This window comes from Antennarius striatus, chromosome 10, assembly GCF_040054535.1.
Source record: "Antennarius striatus isolate MH-2024 chromosome 10, ASM4005453v1, whole genome shotgun sequence".
Taxonomy (NCBI): domain Eukaryota; kingdom Metazoa; phylum Chordata; class Actinopteri; order Lophiiformes; family Antennariidae; genus Antennarius; species Antennarius striatus.
The window spans coordinates 20,717,472-20,735,881 of NC_090785.1; the positions used below are offsets into that span (position 1 = coordinate 20,717,472).

The window sequence follows — 18,410 nt, forward strand, 5'->3', positions numbered from 1 at the left end:
AGAACCGAATTTCCTCTTCATTGAACTTTTCCAGAGGCACATGCCGCCGAACGTGCAGACGGCGCTCGCCAATACGACCATTACGGAACCCCGTGCTCTAGCAGAGGAGGCTGACCGTTTCTTCTTAGCTACACAGCGTTTCACCCCTGATGTGTTGGCCCCGGCGCGCAGTCACGTTCCCCCGGCACGCAGTCACACACCCCCCGTACGCCGGTGTACAGACTGACAGAAACGCCCCTGCCACCTCCGACCGTTCTGACCCAGGGTTATGCTACTTCCACGCACGCTTCGGCGCGAAGGCGAAGCAGTGCTGCACCCCTTGCAGCTATGGCCCGCGCTCTGTGAAGGCCGTGAGCGCGGGCGCCACGACCCGGTTACTGTTCATCAAAGACTCTATCTCTGGGTGTAAGTTCCTCTGCGACACCGATGCTCAGAGGAGCGTCCTGCCAGCCACGGTGAGTGACACTGCTGGCGGGGCCCAGGGACCGCCGTTGACATCCGCCAACGACACCCCGATCCGCACCTATGGCACAAAAACTGTTAGACTTTGTTTTGGGGGCCAGCACTTCACATGGGAATTTGTCATGGCCGACATTTCCTTCCCCCTCCTCGGCGCCGATTTTCTGTGTGCCCACGGTCTGCTCGTGGACGTCAAACATGGCCGCCTGGTGGACGCACTGACCTTCTCCTCATTGACGTGCGTCCGCGACGGGGCAGAATACAGCGGCCTCTCCAGTTCTCTTACGGAGGGTGACAAGTACCAGCACCTCCTCAGCGAGTTCCCCAACTTGACCCAACCCACCTTCTCCGCCGCCACTGCCAAACATGGTGTCAAGCACCACATTGACACTAAGGGCCCTCCCATCTAGAGCCCGGCAGCTCGATCCGGAGAGGCTGGCGATCGCCAAGGCAGAGTTCGCTAATATGGAGTGGCTTGGGATAATCCGACACTCGGACAGCCCCTGGGCCTCGCCCCTCCACATCGTGCCGAAACCAGACGGCGGTTGGCGACCCTACGGCGATTACCGTCACCTCAACGATGTTACTACACCAGACTGCCACCCGGTTCCCCACATGCAAGATTTTTCGGCACACCTGGCGGGTAAGGTCGTCTTCTCTAAAGTTGACTTGGTGCGTGGTTACCACCAAGTCCCCGTACACCCCTCGGACATTCCCAAGACAGCGGTGGTCACGCCCTTTGGACTGTTTGAGTTCACACATATGCCATTCGGGCTTAAAAATGCGGCCCAATCCTTCCAAAGGCTAATGGACTATAAGGTACAACTGTGCACTAATCATGACGTCAGATCAGCATCTTGATGTAGCACACCTGTGAGGTGGGATGATTTATCTCAGCAAAGCAGAAGTGCTCACTATCACACATTCAGACAGATTTGTGAACAATGTTTGAGAAAAATGATAATATTGTGTAACTGGAATGAATTATAGATCTTTAATTCCATCTCATGAAAAATGGGAGCAAAAACAAAAGTGTTATATTTTTGCTGAGTTTATTATCATGATCTCTGGTTATGTTAGACCAGCAGAGAAGGCCTTGCTGGCCCTGACTGCCCACCACTGTTTTTTTCATAAGCTTCAAAATGAAAACTTGTAACACAGTGCGCCCTCGCGCATTCGCGTATCAACTCTCACGACTTCACCTCATCGCACATTTTTGGTAGGCAGTCATGCGATACCGTATGCTCATTCCATTGGCTGAAGGCATCAGGAAGTGCGCTATGTTCCATGAGTCTCGAACTTAAGTGAGACACAAAGGTGCTTTAAACAGTCGATAAGAGTGGGAAAAGGTAATACAGATAGAAGGTGGTTTACTATCAGTATTAAAGATAAATAGTTTGTCACTTTATCGCGGAATTCATTAATCGCGTGTGGTTCCTGGAATGCATTAACCGTGAGGAACGAGGGCACACTGTATATTCATATTCCAAATAGTGCTGTCAGGTGATTAAGAAAATTCTTCTTCCTTTCCTTTCGGCTTTTCCCTTCAGGGGTCGCCACAGCGAATCAATTTCCTCCATCTAGCCGTGTCCATTGCATTCTCTTCTCTCACACCAACTACCTTCATGTCCTCCCTCATTACATCCTTAAACCTCCTCTTTGGTCTTCCTCTAGGTCTCCTGCCTGGCAGTTCAAAACTTAGCATCCTTCTACCAATATATTCACTATCTCTCCTCTGGACATGTCCAAACCATCTCAGTCTGGCCTCTCTGACTTTATCTCCAAAGCCTCTAACATGTGCTGTCCCTCTGATGTACTCATTCCTGATCCTATCCTTCCTGGTCACTCCCAAAGAGAACCTCAGCATCTTCATCTCTGCTACCTCCAGCTCTGTCTCCTGTCTTTTCCTCAGTGACACTGTCTCTAGACCAAACAACATCGCTGGTCTCACCACAGTTTTGTACACCTTTCCTTTCATTTTAGCTGAAACTCTTCTATCACACATCACACCTGACACTTTTCTCTATCCGTACCATCCTGCCTGTACACGCTTCTTCACCTCTTTTCCACACTCTCCATTGCTCTGGACTGTTGACCCTAAGTACTTAAAATCCTCCACCTTCTTGATCTCTTCTCCCTGTAACCTCACTCTTCCACTTGGGTCCCTCTCATTCACACACATGTACTCTGTCTTACTGCGGCTAACTTTCATTCCTCTCCTTTCCAGGACAAACCTCCACCTCTCTAGCTTCTCCTCCACCTCTCACTGCAGATCACAATGTCATCTGCAAACATCATAGTCCATGGAGATTCCTGTCTAACCTCGTCTATCAGCCTGTCCATCACCATAGCGAACAAGAAGGGGCTCAGAGCTGATCCCTGATGCAGTCCCACCTCCACCTTGAACTCCTCTGTCACACCTACAGCACACCTCACCACTGTCTTACTTACTTCTCTGCCACTCCAGACTTCCTCATACAATACCACAGTTCCTCTCTGGGCACCCTGTCATAAGCTTTCTCCAGATCTGCAAAAACACAATGCAGCTCTGTTTGGCCTTGTCTGTACTTCTCTATCAACATCCTCAGAGCAAATACTGCATCTGTAGTACTCTTTTTTGGCATGAAACCATACTGCTGCTCACAAATGTTCACTTCTGCCCTTAGTCTAGCTTCCACTACTCTCTCCCATAACTTCATTGTATGGCTCATCAGCTTTATTCCTCTGTAGTTGCCAGAACTCTGCTCGTCTCCCTTGTTTTTAAAAATGGGCACCAGCACACTTCTCCTCCATTCCTCAGGCATCTTCTCACTATCTAAGATCCTGTTGAACAACCCAGGCAGAAACTCTACTGCCACCTCTCCTAGACACTTCCAAACCTCTACAGGTATATCATCAGGACCGACTGCCTTTCCACTCTTCATCCTCTTCAGTGTCCTCCTCACTTCATCCTGACTAATCTTTGCTACTTCTTGGTCCACAACAGTCACCTCTTCTAGTCTTTGTTCTCCCTCATTTTCCACATTCATCAACTCTTCAAAGTACTCTTTCCATCTTCCCATCACACTACTGGCACCTGTCAATAGACTTCCATCCCTATCCTTAATCACCCTAACCTGCTTCACGTCCTTCACATCTCTATCTCTCTGTCTTGCCAACCGGTATAGATCAGTCTCTCCATCCTTACTGTCCAACCTAGCATACAAGTCATCATAAGCCCCTTGTTTGGCCTTTGCTACCTCTACCTTCACCTTACGCTGCATCTCCCTTTGCTCCTGTCTAGTCTCCTCAGTCCTCTCAGTGTCCCACTTCTTCTTAGCTAACCTCTTTCTCTGTATACACTCCTGTACCTCTTCATTCCTGCGAGTCTCCTTATACACTTTCCTTCCAGATGACACACCAAGTACTCTCCTACCTGTCTGCCTGATCACATTAGCTGTAACTAATTAATCCAATTAATCGCATTTTACTCTAATACCTGCTAAAGACCCCCAAATAAAGAATTTGAATTCTAGTACATTACAAAATTGTAGTGCATGACTAATCAATAGAATACACAAGAAGATATGAAATCCACATTTTTATTGGTTAAGTGTGCTTTATACATGAAATTCCAAAGACAAAAGGCCAAGCACATCAGCAAACCAATTAGGCCAGGTGCATTTGTCAAAAATGCAATACAAATACAGTTAAATAAAATAAATAAAATTCAGAAATAAAATAAGGCTGAGACTCAAATAGGAATATAAGCAGACTCTCAATCAAAATGAATACTAAAACTGACTCAATACGGCAATTCAAAATGAATAGTATAACATGCCTCTAAATAAGGCTAACTTCAATAGCAAGATGCCAACAGGCATTTCCTTTAAAAGGGTAAGCTAACGTTACAGGAACTGACAACAGACAACTCTGTCCTTGAGATGTTTTGCATTTAAATGATATGTTAGGTTGGAGCTGCTTCGATGATATGAAAATTCTCTTTTACAAAAGGTACAAATCACTGCGTTTTTGTTGATAGTCCCATTTTTGCTCTTTTTATAAATAAACTTTACGCTCAAAGGTCCAAGTGGGCTTGCCTCGCTCTCCTGTTTCGCGTCCATCTCTGTTGTCACTCTGCTTTTGACTAGTGGCACAGGTACGAAGTGACGTGCCACTACAGCCTACGGGTCACTCATTGGGCCAAATTTAAAAAGCTTGTGCATTGACTTGCCACTCACGATTAATTGCGTTAATTTTTACAGTGCATTAATTTGCAGTGTAATTAATTAATCTAATTAACGCGTTAAACTGACAGCCGTAATTCCAGATATTCCTCATAAAATGTTTGTGACATGAGGACATTTGCATTTAAAAAAATTTTTTTTTAAAGAAATTTGTTTTTCTATCACTATCCCACTCTTCCGCAAGTGGGGTCACATATGACCCCAAATAGTTCTTATAGAATCTTGTATGAACCTTGTATTTTTAGCCACTTTTAGGCCCCGTCCACACGATGCCAGGACTTTTTGAAAATGCAACTTTTTTGTTGTGTTTACACCTTCCGTCCACATGACAACGCAGATATGCGGAATGAAAATGCAACATTTTGAAAACGCTGGCCAAGGTGGAATTTTTTGAAAACGCTTTGTCTATGTTGTTGTGTGGACTGTGTATCCGCAACTTTTTCTATCCGGGGGGCATGTCCCTGCGACGAAAACCGCTGTGACGTCATGCATGTGACCCATACATGTACAAAAGGAGCTAAAACCGACTATTTTCTGATGTATAGTAGCTCCATGTTGAAGATGCGTTGATAACATGCTTGACACTTGAATATTTGTTTGTCTGTTTCTTTCTGAGTCATAAAATTTATATATTTATTCATTCATTCATGTTCCTCGCCAAAGTTCCTCGACGCCAGTTCTGGGTCAGAGCGGGACACACTGTTTGCTGGTGGGAGAACTCTGTGATGGAAGTTCTCGTCCAGGAGGAACGCCATGAATTTCCTCTCTGCTGTCGTTTTCAGAGTTGTTCTGCTTGTAAACGTGTTGATCAATGCACTGATGCGGATACTGTCACGAGAGGCGGGATATGGACCCAAGTGCAGGACACCAAAAGCAAATATTCCATCCATGATTTATTCAAAATTGAAAGAATTCTCCAGACAGACAAGAAACATAACAGACTTCTAGGAATCAAACAAGAGAAACAAACCAACACCTAGCTCTCATTGAGGTAGGCTTAAAAAGTCTCATGATTACCCCAATGAAGTTCAGGTGTGAACGATAAGAACGGGGGTGTGGATGAGTCTCAGGTGTGGAGCCGTGGCTCCACCCACCAGCCTGGCCTCTCCCTGCCACACACCAGAACTGCCACGCCAAACCGTGACAGATACGTGTGGACAGAGATCTTTTTGAAAACGCTGTCATGTGGACGCGAATCGTTTTTTATGTCGGGTGAAAAAACTTAAGTTTTCAAAAAGTTCCGGCACCGTGTGGACGGGGCCTTACTGTCCCGCATACACATGTTGTTAATTATCCATTTCTGCTGCAACTTTCCAATCAACACACCTGCTGTCGACAAGCTCACCACCCATGAGCTCATTGCTACATAGCAACACGCATGTAAGTCATTTCTCCATTTATGAACTTAATTTTTTTGGTGATATATTGTAACGTGTAATCAAATTACTGTTTAAATGTGTGTTTTTATTTTATCTATAGTAAAGTGGCTGATGGGAGTCCTGCAAATGATCCAGGATGGATGGAATGAAGAGCCAGTCGCAGGCATTGAGTCAGATTGTGACATCTCAGATATGGAAGACCCAGACTTTTATACCCCCACTGAACCAGAGCAGTCAGACACACAGGAGTCCCCTGGCGAGTCCTCTGATGAGGATGTGGATATTGTGCTGAGCCAAAGGAGCTACAAGGGCTCTGACTGGACAGTTACCTGCCAGACAGGCTGAAACACCAAGTCACAGTTTTCTACGTGTTCGGCTAGGACCTGTACCTGGGTTTAGGACTGACTGCATGGAAGCTGTTTATGTCTAATGATATAATAATAGAGGTGCTGACATGTATAAACAAGGAAGGAGAAAGAGTAGCCTAACACAGTGGGTGAGAGTGGAGAAATATATCCAAAGATGAGCTGGTGGCTTTCATTAGATTTACTATTCTTGCAAGAAGTGAGAAGAACTGCATTGGTAACTTGTGCATCCACTGTTTAAGTACGGTACATTAAATATGGATATGAGTTTACATTTTAAGATTACTGAAAGGCTGACAACAAAATGCATTGCAACCTGAAGAACCAGAAGAACAATGAAGTGTGAATGATAAGCAGAAAGGTGAGGCATCCCTCCTGGTGCCAGCAGGAGGTGCTGTCAATATAACAGACTGTTGACAAGCGGACGTGTTCAGTGCAGGCGGGTTACCTCATCGCCAATTTGTAGAGGTGGACGGTTAGAATGAAGAGACTTTAGACATGGATTCTATTTCAATCGACAATTCTTTGTGTTTGTGTATCAGCATCACTTCACATCATCGCATGCCGTACCTGTCACTTCCTCTCTCCCCACTTCCTCACTTCATCCCATAGAACCCCTACAAGCAGGCTTCCCACAGTGACCCCATGTGGTGAAAAACAGTAGTGCACGCATTCAAATAATGATTAGCCTAAACAGTATAACAGGACACAACATTCAGGATAGGATTCAGGATAGGCCGCTTGTATCCGGGATCTCGTTCTTTCGGTCACGACCCATAGCTCGTGACCATAGGTGAGGGTAGGAATGTAGATCGACCGGTAAATCGAGAGCTTTGCCTTTCGGCTCAGCTCCTTCTTCACCACGACAGACCGATACAGAGTCCGCATCACCGCAGACGCTGCACCGATCCGCCTGTCGATCTCCCGTTCCATTGTACCCTCACTCGTGAACGAGACCCCAAGATACTTGAACTCCTCCACTTGGGGCAGGATCTCATCCCCAACCTGGAGAGGGCACTCCACCCTTTTCCGACTGAGGACCATGGTCTCAGATTTGGAGGTGCTGATTCTCATCCCAACCGCTTCACACTCGGCTGCGAACCGTTCCAGTGAGAGTTGGAGATCACGGCTTGATGAAGCCAACAGCACCACGTCGTCTGCAAAAAGCAGAGACGCGATACTGAGGCCACCAAACCGGACACCCTCAATGCCTTGGCTGCGCCTAGAAATTCTGTCCATAAAAGTTATGAACAGAATCAGTGACAAAGGGCAGCCTTGGCGGAGTCCAACCCTCACTGGAAACGAATCCGACTTACTGCCGGCAACGCGGACCAAACTCTGACATTGGTCGTACAGGGACCGAACAGCCCTTATCAAGGGGTCCGGTACCCCATACTCCCGAAGCACCCCCCACAGAACCCCCCGAGGAACACGGTCGAACGCCTTCTCCAAGTCCACAAAACACATGTAGACTGGTTGGGCGAACTCCCATGCCCCCTCAAGGACCCTGCGGAGGGTGTAGAGCTGGTCCACTGTTCCACGGCCAGGACGAAAATAACACTGCTCCTCCTGAATCCGAGATTCGACTTCCCGACGGACCCTCCTCTCCAGAACCCCTGAATAGACCTTACCAGGGAGGCTGAGGAGTGTGATGCCCCTGTAGTTGGAGCACACCCTCCTGTCCCCCTTCTTAAAAAGGAGGACCACCACCCCAGTCTGCCAGAGGCACTGTCCCCGAAGTCCACGCGATGTTGCAGAGGCGTGTCAACCAGGACAGCCATACAACATCCAGAGCCTTTAGGAACTCCGGGCGGATCTCATCCACCCCCGGGGCCCTGCCACCGAGGAGCTTTTTAACTACCTCGGTGACCTCAACCCCAGAGATAGGAGAGCCGCCTTAGAGAACCCAGACTCTGCTTCCTCATGGGAAGGCGTGTCTGCAGGATTGAGGAGGTCTTCGAAGTATTCTCCCCACCGAGTCACAACGTCCCGAGTTGAGGTCAGCAGCTCCCCATCCCCACTATATACAGTGTGGATGCTGCACTGCTTCCCCCTCCCGAGACGCCTGATGGTGGACCAGAATCTCTTCGAAGCCGTCTTGAAGTCGTCCTCCAAGGCCTCACCGAACTCCTCCCACGCCCGTTTTTTTGCCTCAGCAACCACCAAAGCCGCATTCCGCTTGGCCTGCCGGTACCTATCAGCTGCTTCAGGAGTCCCACAGGCCAAAAAGGCCTGATAGGACTCCTTCTTCAGCTTGACGGCATCCCTTACCGCTGATGTCCACCAACGGGTTCTGGGGTTGCCGCCACGACAGGCACCGACCACCTTACGGCCGCAGCTGCGGTCGGCCGCCTCGACAATGGAGGCGCGGAACATGGTCCACTCAGACTCAATGTCCCCCGCCTCCCCCGGAACGTGAGTGAAGTTCTGCCGGAGGTGGGAGTTGAAACTCCTTCTGACAGGGGATTCTGCCAGGCGTTCCCAGCAGACCCTCACAATACGTTTGGGTCTGCCAGGTCGGACCGGCATCTTCCCCCACCATCGGAGCCAACACACCACCAGGTGGTGATCGGTTGACAGCTCCGCCCCTCTCTTCACCCGAGTGTCCAAGACATGCGGCCGCAAGTCCGATGACACGACCACAAAGTCGATCATCGAACTGCAGCCTAGGGTGTCCTGGTGCCAAGTGCACATATGGACACCCTTATGTCTGAACATGGTGTTCGTTATGGACAGTCCGTGACAAGCACAGAAGTCCAATAACTGAACACCGCTCGGGTTCTGATCGGGTTCCTCCCAATCACACCCTTCCAGGTCTCACAGTCATTGCCCACGTGAGCATTGAAGTCCCCCAGCAGAACGATGGAGTCCCCAGTGGGAGCGCTCTCCAGCACCCCCTCCAAGGACTCCAAAAAGGGTGGATACTCTGAACTGCTGTTTGGTGCATGCGCACAAACAACAGTCAGGACCCGGCCCCCCACCCGAAGGCGGAGGGAGGCTACCCTCTCGTCCACCGGGGTGAACCCCAATGTATAGGCGCCAAGCCGGGGGGCTATAAGTATACCCACACCTGCTCGGCGTCTCTCACCATGGGCAACTCCAGAGTGGAAGAGAGTCCAACCCCTCTGGAGAGGACTGGTACCAGAGCCCAAACTGTGTATGGAGGTGAGCCTGACTATATCTAGTCGGAACTTCTCAACCTCACACACCAGCTCAGGCTCCTTCCCTGCCAGAGAGGTGACATTCCACGTCCCAAGAGCCAGCTTCTGTAGCCGGGGATCGGATCGCCAAGGTCCCTGCCTTCGGCCACCGCCCAGCTCACAATGCACCCGACCCCTATGGCCCCTCCCACAGGTGGTGAGCCCATGGGAAGAGGGACCCACGTTGTCCTTTCGGGCTGCGCCCGACCGGGCCCCATGGGTGCAGGCCCGGCCACCAGGCGCTCGCCTTCGAGCTCCACCTCCAGGCCTGGCTCCAGAGGGGGGCCCCGGTGACCCGCATCCGGGCAAGGGAAAACGTGTGTCAATGTTTTTTGTCATCATATGGGGTCTTTGAGCAGTACTTTGTCTGGTCCATCACCTAGGACCTGTTTGCCATGGGTGACCCTACCAGGGGCAGAAAGCCCCAGACAACTTAGCTCCTAGGATCATTGGGACACACAAACCCCTCCACCACGATAAGGTGACCACTCAAGGAAGGGATGTATGAATAAAATTGTATAAATCTTATGATTGAATTTTAGATGCATGCCTCCCTATGGATAAGTTATTTTTAGTGTAAAGCTTTAATTTCTTATTCTTGTAAGTTGTCCTAGCTAACACTATCATATTACATACACGACCAGTAACAACTAAAACCATGGGCCAATCAGGGTAGGTGAAACTAAATGTAACAAAGATGTGAAGGGACAAAGACAATATGTAGCTAAATCTACAAGGAAGGAATTAACTTACAAAATTTAACAAGATCTAACTCATTTTGTTGGATTCTTTTGACTGATGACAAACCTTTCCACACACCTCATCATGATTCAAACTGATCACTCATGTTTGCTTCCTGTTTTGTTGGGTCATTTAGATGCTCACTTATTCAGCACTTATTATGCCTTGTCCTTCAACCATAAACGTTGCACAGAATTTCCTCACCCTTTGTTATTTCATCTTTGTTCCCCTGATACACACACACACACACACACACACACACACACACACACACACACACACACACACACACACACACACACACACACACACACACACACACACACACACACACACACACACACACACACACACTCCCTCACACAACTAAACCTACATTAACTGTTTCTCTTTGAGTTGTGCTTTTTGGGTCCTATGACCAGTTGGTTTGACACCAAAGGATAATATTCATCCTTTAAACATTGTGGTTGTGGTGGAAAGTTTTTAATACAATAAAATAATACAATAATATAATAAAATAATATCATTTAATTGAACCAAAGATCTGGAGTGTTGTGTGTGTCATATTATTCAGCTCTTGTGAAGGTGGCCCCAGGATGTCTCGAGGTCATGAAGACGCTGCATGAAAATAATTCCTGTTAGACCATATTTGGAAATGCTTGCATGACTTGTGGGTATCCTTGAAGAAGTTAGACACTGACAGAAGCAGCTAGCCAGATCATTTCATACACTGTACTTGAAATTAGAATGTATGTATGTTTCTGCACAAGGTCATCCAAATAATGTCTGCAGCAGATCCTCACAGGGTTCAAGTGACTGATTATATTATGTCATCAAATAGTTTTGTGAAACTGTCGACTTGATATTTTTGGTAACGTCTGGAGGTCATGACGTACCAAGTGAAAGCCCGTAAAGAACTGGTTGAAAGCAGATGGGCCGAGGTTAATACCTCCCTGTAGTCACACCTTTAGGGTATAAAAAGATATGTGATCCATTTTCTAGTTTGTACTTGAAGTTTTTTCTTGTACCCAGAATATTCTGCAACAACACATCGGAGGACTTTTTTCATCGTCTCCAGAGCTCTCATCATGCTTAGATAAGTATTTGTTGAACTTGTCTGTTTGTTGAACCTGTCTGTCAATATCATCGATGATATTATTGGACTCATACTCAACCTTGTGATGATATTATTGTAATGCTACTCAACCTATACATGAATTGGCAAAATAAATATCTTGTGTTTAATACACTGTCTCCTGTCTTTAAGAAAAACGAAACCCCACCACATGGTAACCTCTCAATAATAGTATAATAGAGGATGTTTTTATTTTATTTTTCATCATTTTAATATTTGATCTTCTCTTCATTGGTTGTGGTGGTTACTGTTAATAGAGGAAATCAGATCTTTGAAGGTGGGTTGGCATTGTTCTCCCACCACCTCCATGGTCCAAAACTGAACATCCTTGGATGTTTTCTTCACAAAGTTCTCCCTATGTAACACACAAAAAGGACTGAAATGCTTCCTACTATACCTCCTTGTAAATTAAAATAGTGATTACTGCATTAGTGTTGCTGCTAAATGAGGACAAATTAACAGCAAAGGAGATTGTCAACCAGTGTTGAGGCCAGAACGCTGAAACTCAGTCTCATTAAAACAGTCACAGTCCATTTTAACATTTTAAGAGAATGCTGCTACTGCATCAGCACCACAGAGCTTTTGGCTAAAAACAGAACACTCCATCTAAACAAATTATTCATTCACTCCATTGGAACAGTATTTAAATCCATATTCAGTCTGTGTCATAAAATCACAGGGATCAAAGTGCCTCATTCTGTACTCAGAAATACATGCACATCAAGACATAGCTGCAGTTTTGAGGCCACTTCTTGAATTCAGATGTGCTTCATGCTGAAAGACAGCAGGCAGGCAGGCAGGCAGACAGATAGACAGACAGACAGACAGACAGACAGACAGACAGACAGACAGACAGACAGACAGACAGACAGACAGAGTTTGCAAATAAAAAGATGCTATTGTGAAGTCCCATGTGATCATTCCTTTGAGCGGCCACTTCTGTTCACTCCATCCACCCCATCATATCACCATCAGTCTGTCCTCCATGGTTAACATCTCCTAATTCAGACAGAGATGGGAGCAGCTAAACTATGTGAACACAGCTGAGGGATGAGCTAAAACAGGATCTGAAGATTTGTCTGGAAATCTATTAGGTTTGTTGACTATGAGCATCTTTTTTTGTCATATACAGCTTTTTGCTATGCCATTAGGTTTCCGTGTTAATGTGTGATACAGCATGATGACCAGACTAGATTAACTTAATTCTTTCACACTGCGTGTGTGTTGGTCAGTCTGTGTGATAATGGCGTCAGGGCGTGCTCTTAGTATGACAGGTATGCCTCGGGATTCATGCAGACTGTTAGCCAAAACCTGGGTGGAGGATGAGTGTGAGCAGGCCGACAGCACACTGAGCAAGTACCCACGTTCACATTATAAAACACACAATGTCCAAGAACCTCGTAAAACTAACTGTCAATCTTCTAAATGTTAAAAGTTTACATTTATCATGTTTATGTAGTTTATGTTACTGTGTATTTATATCTTAACGATGGAATGGGTATGTTTAATTTGACACAAGGGTTGTTAACAAAATAGTGGCACAGTGGTGCAGTGGGTGGCGCTGTTGCCTCACAGCAAGAAGGTTCTGGACTCGAGTTCTTTCTCTGCAGAGTTTGTAAGATCTCCCTGTGTCTGTGTGGGTTCGCTGGTTTTCCCCCTCTTCCAAAAACATGTAGCTGAGGTGAACTAGTCACTGTAAACTGACTGCATGTGCGCATTGTTAGTTGTTTGTCTTTCATGCACTGGCGACACGTCGAGAGGTGTACCCCGCCTCTCTCTCACAGCTGGGATAGGCTCCAGCAACACTTGTGACACACAAAATGGAAGAAGTGGCTGAAGAGTGGCTACGGGGGGGGGGGGGGTGTTGGTAACAATAGACTCTGTGGCGCCCCCTACAGTACAGAGAGTGTTGTGTTCCTTCCTGTCACACCTTTGGTCTCATGTCTGTTATTAGTCCATGCATCAGAATTTTCTCTAACAGCGGTATACAGTAGTTCAGGATTTAGTCCCTTCAACTTTTTAAAATTTTTTGACTGGCTTTGTGAAATTCATCGTGAGTCCAGTGCCTTAACAGATTTCTGATCTAATTGTTTTCTAAAACACAAATCTGTTTGGTTGTAATACATGATTTTTTTTTACCAGCCGGCAACACAATTAGACAAGCATGGTGAAGCAGTGTGTTACTGTTTGCACCTCTATTTTTCCTGGTGCTTGTTTGTTTGTTTTTGTTTTTAAGCAGATCTTGTGGACAAATTAATAATAATTTATTTGATTTATTAATTGGTTAGAAATACTTTGTCGAAGTCTGAAAACTGTGATAACTGTTTACTAACATGTTCTTCTTAACTCCATAAGACTGTCAGTGCTGTATTTCTCTCTAGACTCTAGAAGTATCCTTAATATATCCCTTAACATGTATTGTGATTTGTGTGTGTGTGTTTGTGTGTGCATGTATGTCTGTGTGTCTGTGTGTTTGTGTGTGTGTGTGTGTGTGTGTGTGTGTGTGTGTGTGTGTGTGTGTGTGTGTGTGTGTGTGTGTGTGTGTGTGTGTGTGTGTGTGTGTGTGTGTGTGTGTGTGTGTGTGTGTGTGTGTGTGTGTGTGCGATGGCACGTCTTCAGAGCTTCAGAGAATGGCGGTCAATGACAGAACAGATACTAATTCCCAGAATTATTTTCGTGGGAGAAGAGCTCTGTCCAAGTACATAATGGTTTTACTGCGTCAACTCATACATCCAGTGTGTTTGAATGTTAGAAGAATGAATTATCGGTCCTTTTTATTATAACCCTACACTTCTACCTGTCTGTCTTCAGGATAGTTGGGATGGTGATAACTCTGAGAGAATGGGTGCAGAACAGTCTGACGGAGGAGAAATCAGCACCGGACTTGTCTGCTCAGTCAATCTGCATATCAGTCAAGTCCCCGTCTCTACCAGCAGGAGGACGTTTAATATCATGGTCCTCTCGCCGTCTGATGATGCGTACTACCACTGGCTGATGGTGATTGGTGCTGCTGTCTTTTTACAACTGGACTCTTTTAGTTGCGAGGTTGGCAAATATTTATGGGTAATGTTGTGGGTAATGTTGGAGCCATGATCTCCAACATGAATGTGACCAGAGCAGCCTTTCAGAGCTGTGTTGACACCCTGAAACATTACATGCACTTCAGACATGTAAGCAAGTCTTAGAGCAGTGTGTCATCCACTGGTTTGATTATCTATGGACCAATCTGAAGACTACAGATGAACAGGAAGTGCAGAGGAGTTTGCCCAATAACCTGAGAGCAGAGATTGCTATGAATGTTCACCTGGACACACCGAAGAAGGTAAAGGCGAAAACAACTTGCAACTACATGCTTAAGTTTCACAAATCCATGTATTAAATGTTTTTGCAAAGGTCAAAATGAACTCTGTGTTTACAGGTGCATATTTTCCAGGAGGGTGAGGCAGGCCTCCTTGTAGAATTGGTATTAAAACTTCGACCACAGGTTTTCAGTCCAGGAGACTACATGTGTAGAAAGGTGAGTATTACTTAATGCTGCACCATTGTAATAAATGTATGCATTTTGGTTCTGCTCTATAAAGCTCTCATAAGCAATTGCATAATACATATTGATCTATTAGGCACCGACTGAAATGTTTGTTAAAGCAAAAATTCTGTTCTCACAGATAAAGTGAGAACCACATATGTATATTTACTACCACATATACCTAATATAAACAAGATTACCCAAGATGATGTGTAGTATGAACACCTGTAATGGTTAGAGTGTCACATGAACATGTTGACAAAGTTAAATAAGTTCAAAAATATCAGTTAAAAAGAGTAAAAAAAGGTCTTTTACAAGGGAAAGTTGAATTCAGTGTCTTGTTTAGGGTTTGTTACATCCCACTTCAAAGCGGTGATGTATTGTAACTGTCAGTGTTCGTTTTGTCCGTTCCTCTGTCTGTTTGTCCATTCGTCCATTAGTCCACCAAATACCTTCCCAACCGTTGCAGACAGAAAATGAAACAAAAAGCACATTAATAATTACACATTACAAAGGGGATGAAAATGAGATAATGACCTTGACCTTGAGAAAACTTGGTCAACTTTTGTACAGTCAGGAACCCGAGTGTACTTTGAGTAATTGAATATATAGCACAATAAAAGAAAACTATCACATTTTGGACATATTTCTAATATCCCACTCCAGCAGTTGTATGCGGAGTACTCAACATCGTACAGCTGGTCAGTGGATGACCAGTAAAACCTACAGACTAAAACCCTCAGGGGATTTCTTATTTTAAAACATTGTCTAAGGTGTCAAGCTGTGTCCTTCTAACACAATTAGAAATGAATGAATGGTGGCACCATGAGAGTGTCGCAGAACTAACATAATGTAATTCCATCAGCGCTAGGCTGTATTTCAGTGGATGAATCTGCTGTTAGTAATGAGGTTGTGGAAAACATGGGATTATTGGGGCGTATTTGAAATTAATCAGCTTGTCTTTGTTAGACCTCCAGACAGACACTTATCGTCTGTGCCTCCTCAAAGGTGTTTCTCCTTCTTCATCAAAGAGTCTAACTCCAAATCTCAATTGTTCTGTATGTTCACACTATCAGTTTTTAATTACAAACTGAAAACTGCTGGGTTAGGAAACCAGAAGCAGGATCTTGTCCAACTCCAGACAGCAAGCAGATATTACACCTGTCTGGGAATCCTTGCACTGCACTGTTTCAGAATCAATTTTAAGATCCTTTTATTGGTTTATAAAGCACTCACTGGCCTGAGGCCTTCTTGTTAATCAGATATACATTCATTTGACAAGTATTCCAGAACTAACAGAAAAAAGCAAAAACCTTATTTTTAATCAGGTTTATATATTTATCAATCTACGTATCATATTTTAATTCAGTGTATTTATCATAATTCAATATTCTATGTTTCTATATCAAAGTCAATTTTATATTTCTGTGTTTCATGTCAGTACTTCACCTAATGATGTGCAATAACGCTGTTAAAAGTATGGATCAATTTTCTGTGTTTTTTTTTTTTAGGGGAGATTTGGGTAAGGAGATGTACATAGTAAAAGATGGCCAGCTAGCAGTTACGGGGGACAATGGGGTCACCCAGTTCGCTGTCCTCACTTCAGGAAGCTGCTTTGGAGAAATCAGCGTCCTGAACATCAGCAGCAGCAAGATGGGTAACAGAGGTACTGCTAACATTCAGAGTCTGGGATACTCAGACCTGGTCTGCCTTTCTAAACAAGACCTCATGGAAGCGCTTCAGAAGTTCCCCCATGCCAGGGCTCAGCTTGAGCTGAGGGGGCAGGACATCCTGCGGAAAGAGGGGCTCCTGGAGGAAGTAAACGTTTCTACAGGAGGGGACCTCAAGGAGAAGGTTGAGAGGCTGGAAACCAGTCTGGACCGGCTCCTGGCACCACCACTGATACCACCACTGATACTTAGTTCCGTCATTCCACAGACAACCAATGAGCGCCTTCCTTTCAGGCGTGTTTGGCACGACTGCAGAGTGAGTTCAGCGCTTCCAAACTTCGACTGAAGAACCGAATCACAACCCTCGAACACGTCACCACAGCTGCCACAGGAAGTGGCTTCCTGCCAGATGCTGATGGTAACGACAGTGTTTCTGGTGGTGATGGTGTGCGCAGTGAGATCAACATCTGGCTCTGAAGTGCATCCCTCATCAGAAAAAATAGATGTAGATAACAAACACTAAACATCTGTCAATATCACAAAACACTTTTAACATATTGGCAAAGATGCAACAATTGAACATCAGAAACCTTTTGTTTTATCGTTGACAGTTGATGTAGACTTTCTTAATACGTTACATGCGTTTGCCTCGTGAAGTTTTGCATGGATTTGAATGACCTGATGTTTGAGTAAGTGGAAAAAAACAAACTACTGTTGTCTTAATCGGTTCCAAAGATAATTGGTTTACTCCTGGCTCAGTCAATGCCTAAAAAAGGATGGTCTGCTCTGTACTTTGGTCTGGTAGATATTATTTAATCTATGGATGTATCATTAGGCACAGAATCTATGAGCATTATTGATTACCTGCCTGCTCTTCATACCGAATATTTAAATCGACAACTTATGTCCATCATGTCCTTTTTAAGTTGGGAGCATCTCATGCTATCCACACAGACTGTCATGATTTTTAGTTTAAAGGATCTTTGAACTCATCCACAGTTTACGCCAAATCAAACTCACATAAAAATGGAAACTCTTTCTTTTTCTTCCAATTCTTTGAATCTGCATCCTCATAAATATTTTTAAATATTTTTTACTCTTCTGCATGTTGTTAATATATTATCATATCAGCAGCTTGGTTAATAAAATATGAAATACTACTCTGATACGGACCCTTTATTTTGTGCATGGATCATCAGGATCCACAGTAAAGGGAGAGGAAAATAACAACACGTTCTTTTTGATAGCAGCAAAATCCCAAAAGCAGTCACTGAACTCACCAGTAATGGTTGGATGTTTGTTGCATTCTTCTTGTTCTTCTTCTTCTTCAAAGTGGCAGCTTTTAAATTTTATCTCTGGAGAGGCAAAACTCGCAATTTACGTGACCAGGAAGAAGAGAATTGAAAACAATACTGTTCAAGAAGCAGCTACTGTTTTTTGCTGTAACATCAGATGTCTCTTAAAACTAGAATTTGTTTTTTATAAAATGACAAAAGACCTAAATAACTTTAGGAACATCTGGTGTCACAAAAATGTCCTGTGCACTTTAGTTGATGATCAACTCACTTTTGCAGACTTCCTGATATAATGCACTAATTTTTAAATTGTATTTCCTTTTATTTATTGGTTTTTAGTGTTTTTGAAGCACTTTTGTACTTTCATCCAATGAAAAATTGTAAAATGTTTCAATGTGATTGAAGTGTTTTTGC

At 44.8% G+C, this 18,410-nt stretch overlaps 1 pseudogene; it reads left to right on the plus strand.

Annotated features, from left to right (window-relative positions):
- The first annotated feature begins 924 nt into the window (after positions 1–924).
- LOC137602411 (cyclic nucleotide-gated cation channel-like) lies at positions 925–17,178 on the plus strand (annotated as a pseudogene).
- Positions 17,179–18,410: the final 1,232 nt, after the last annotated feature.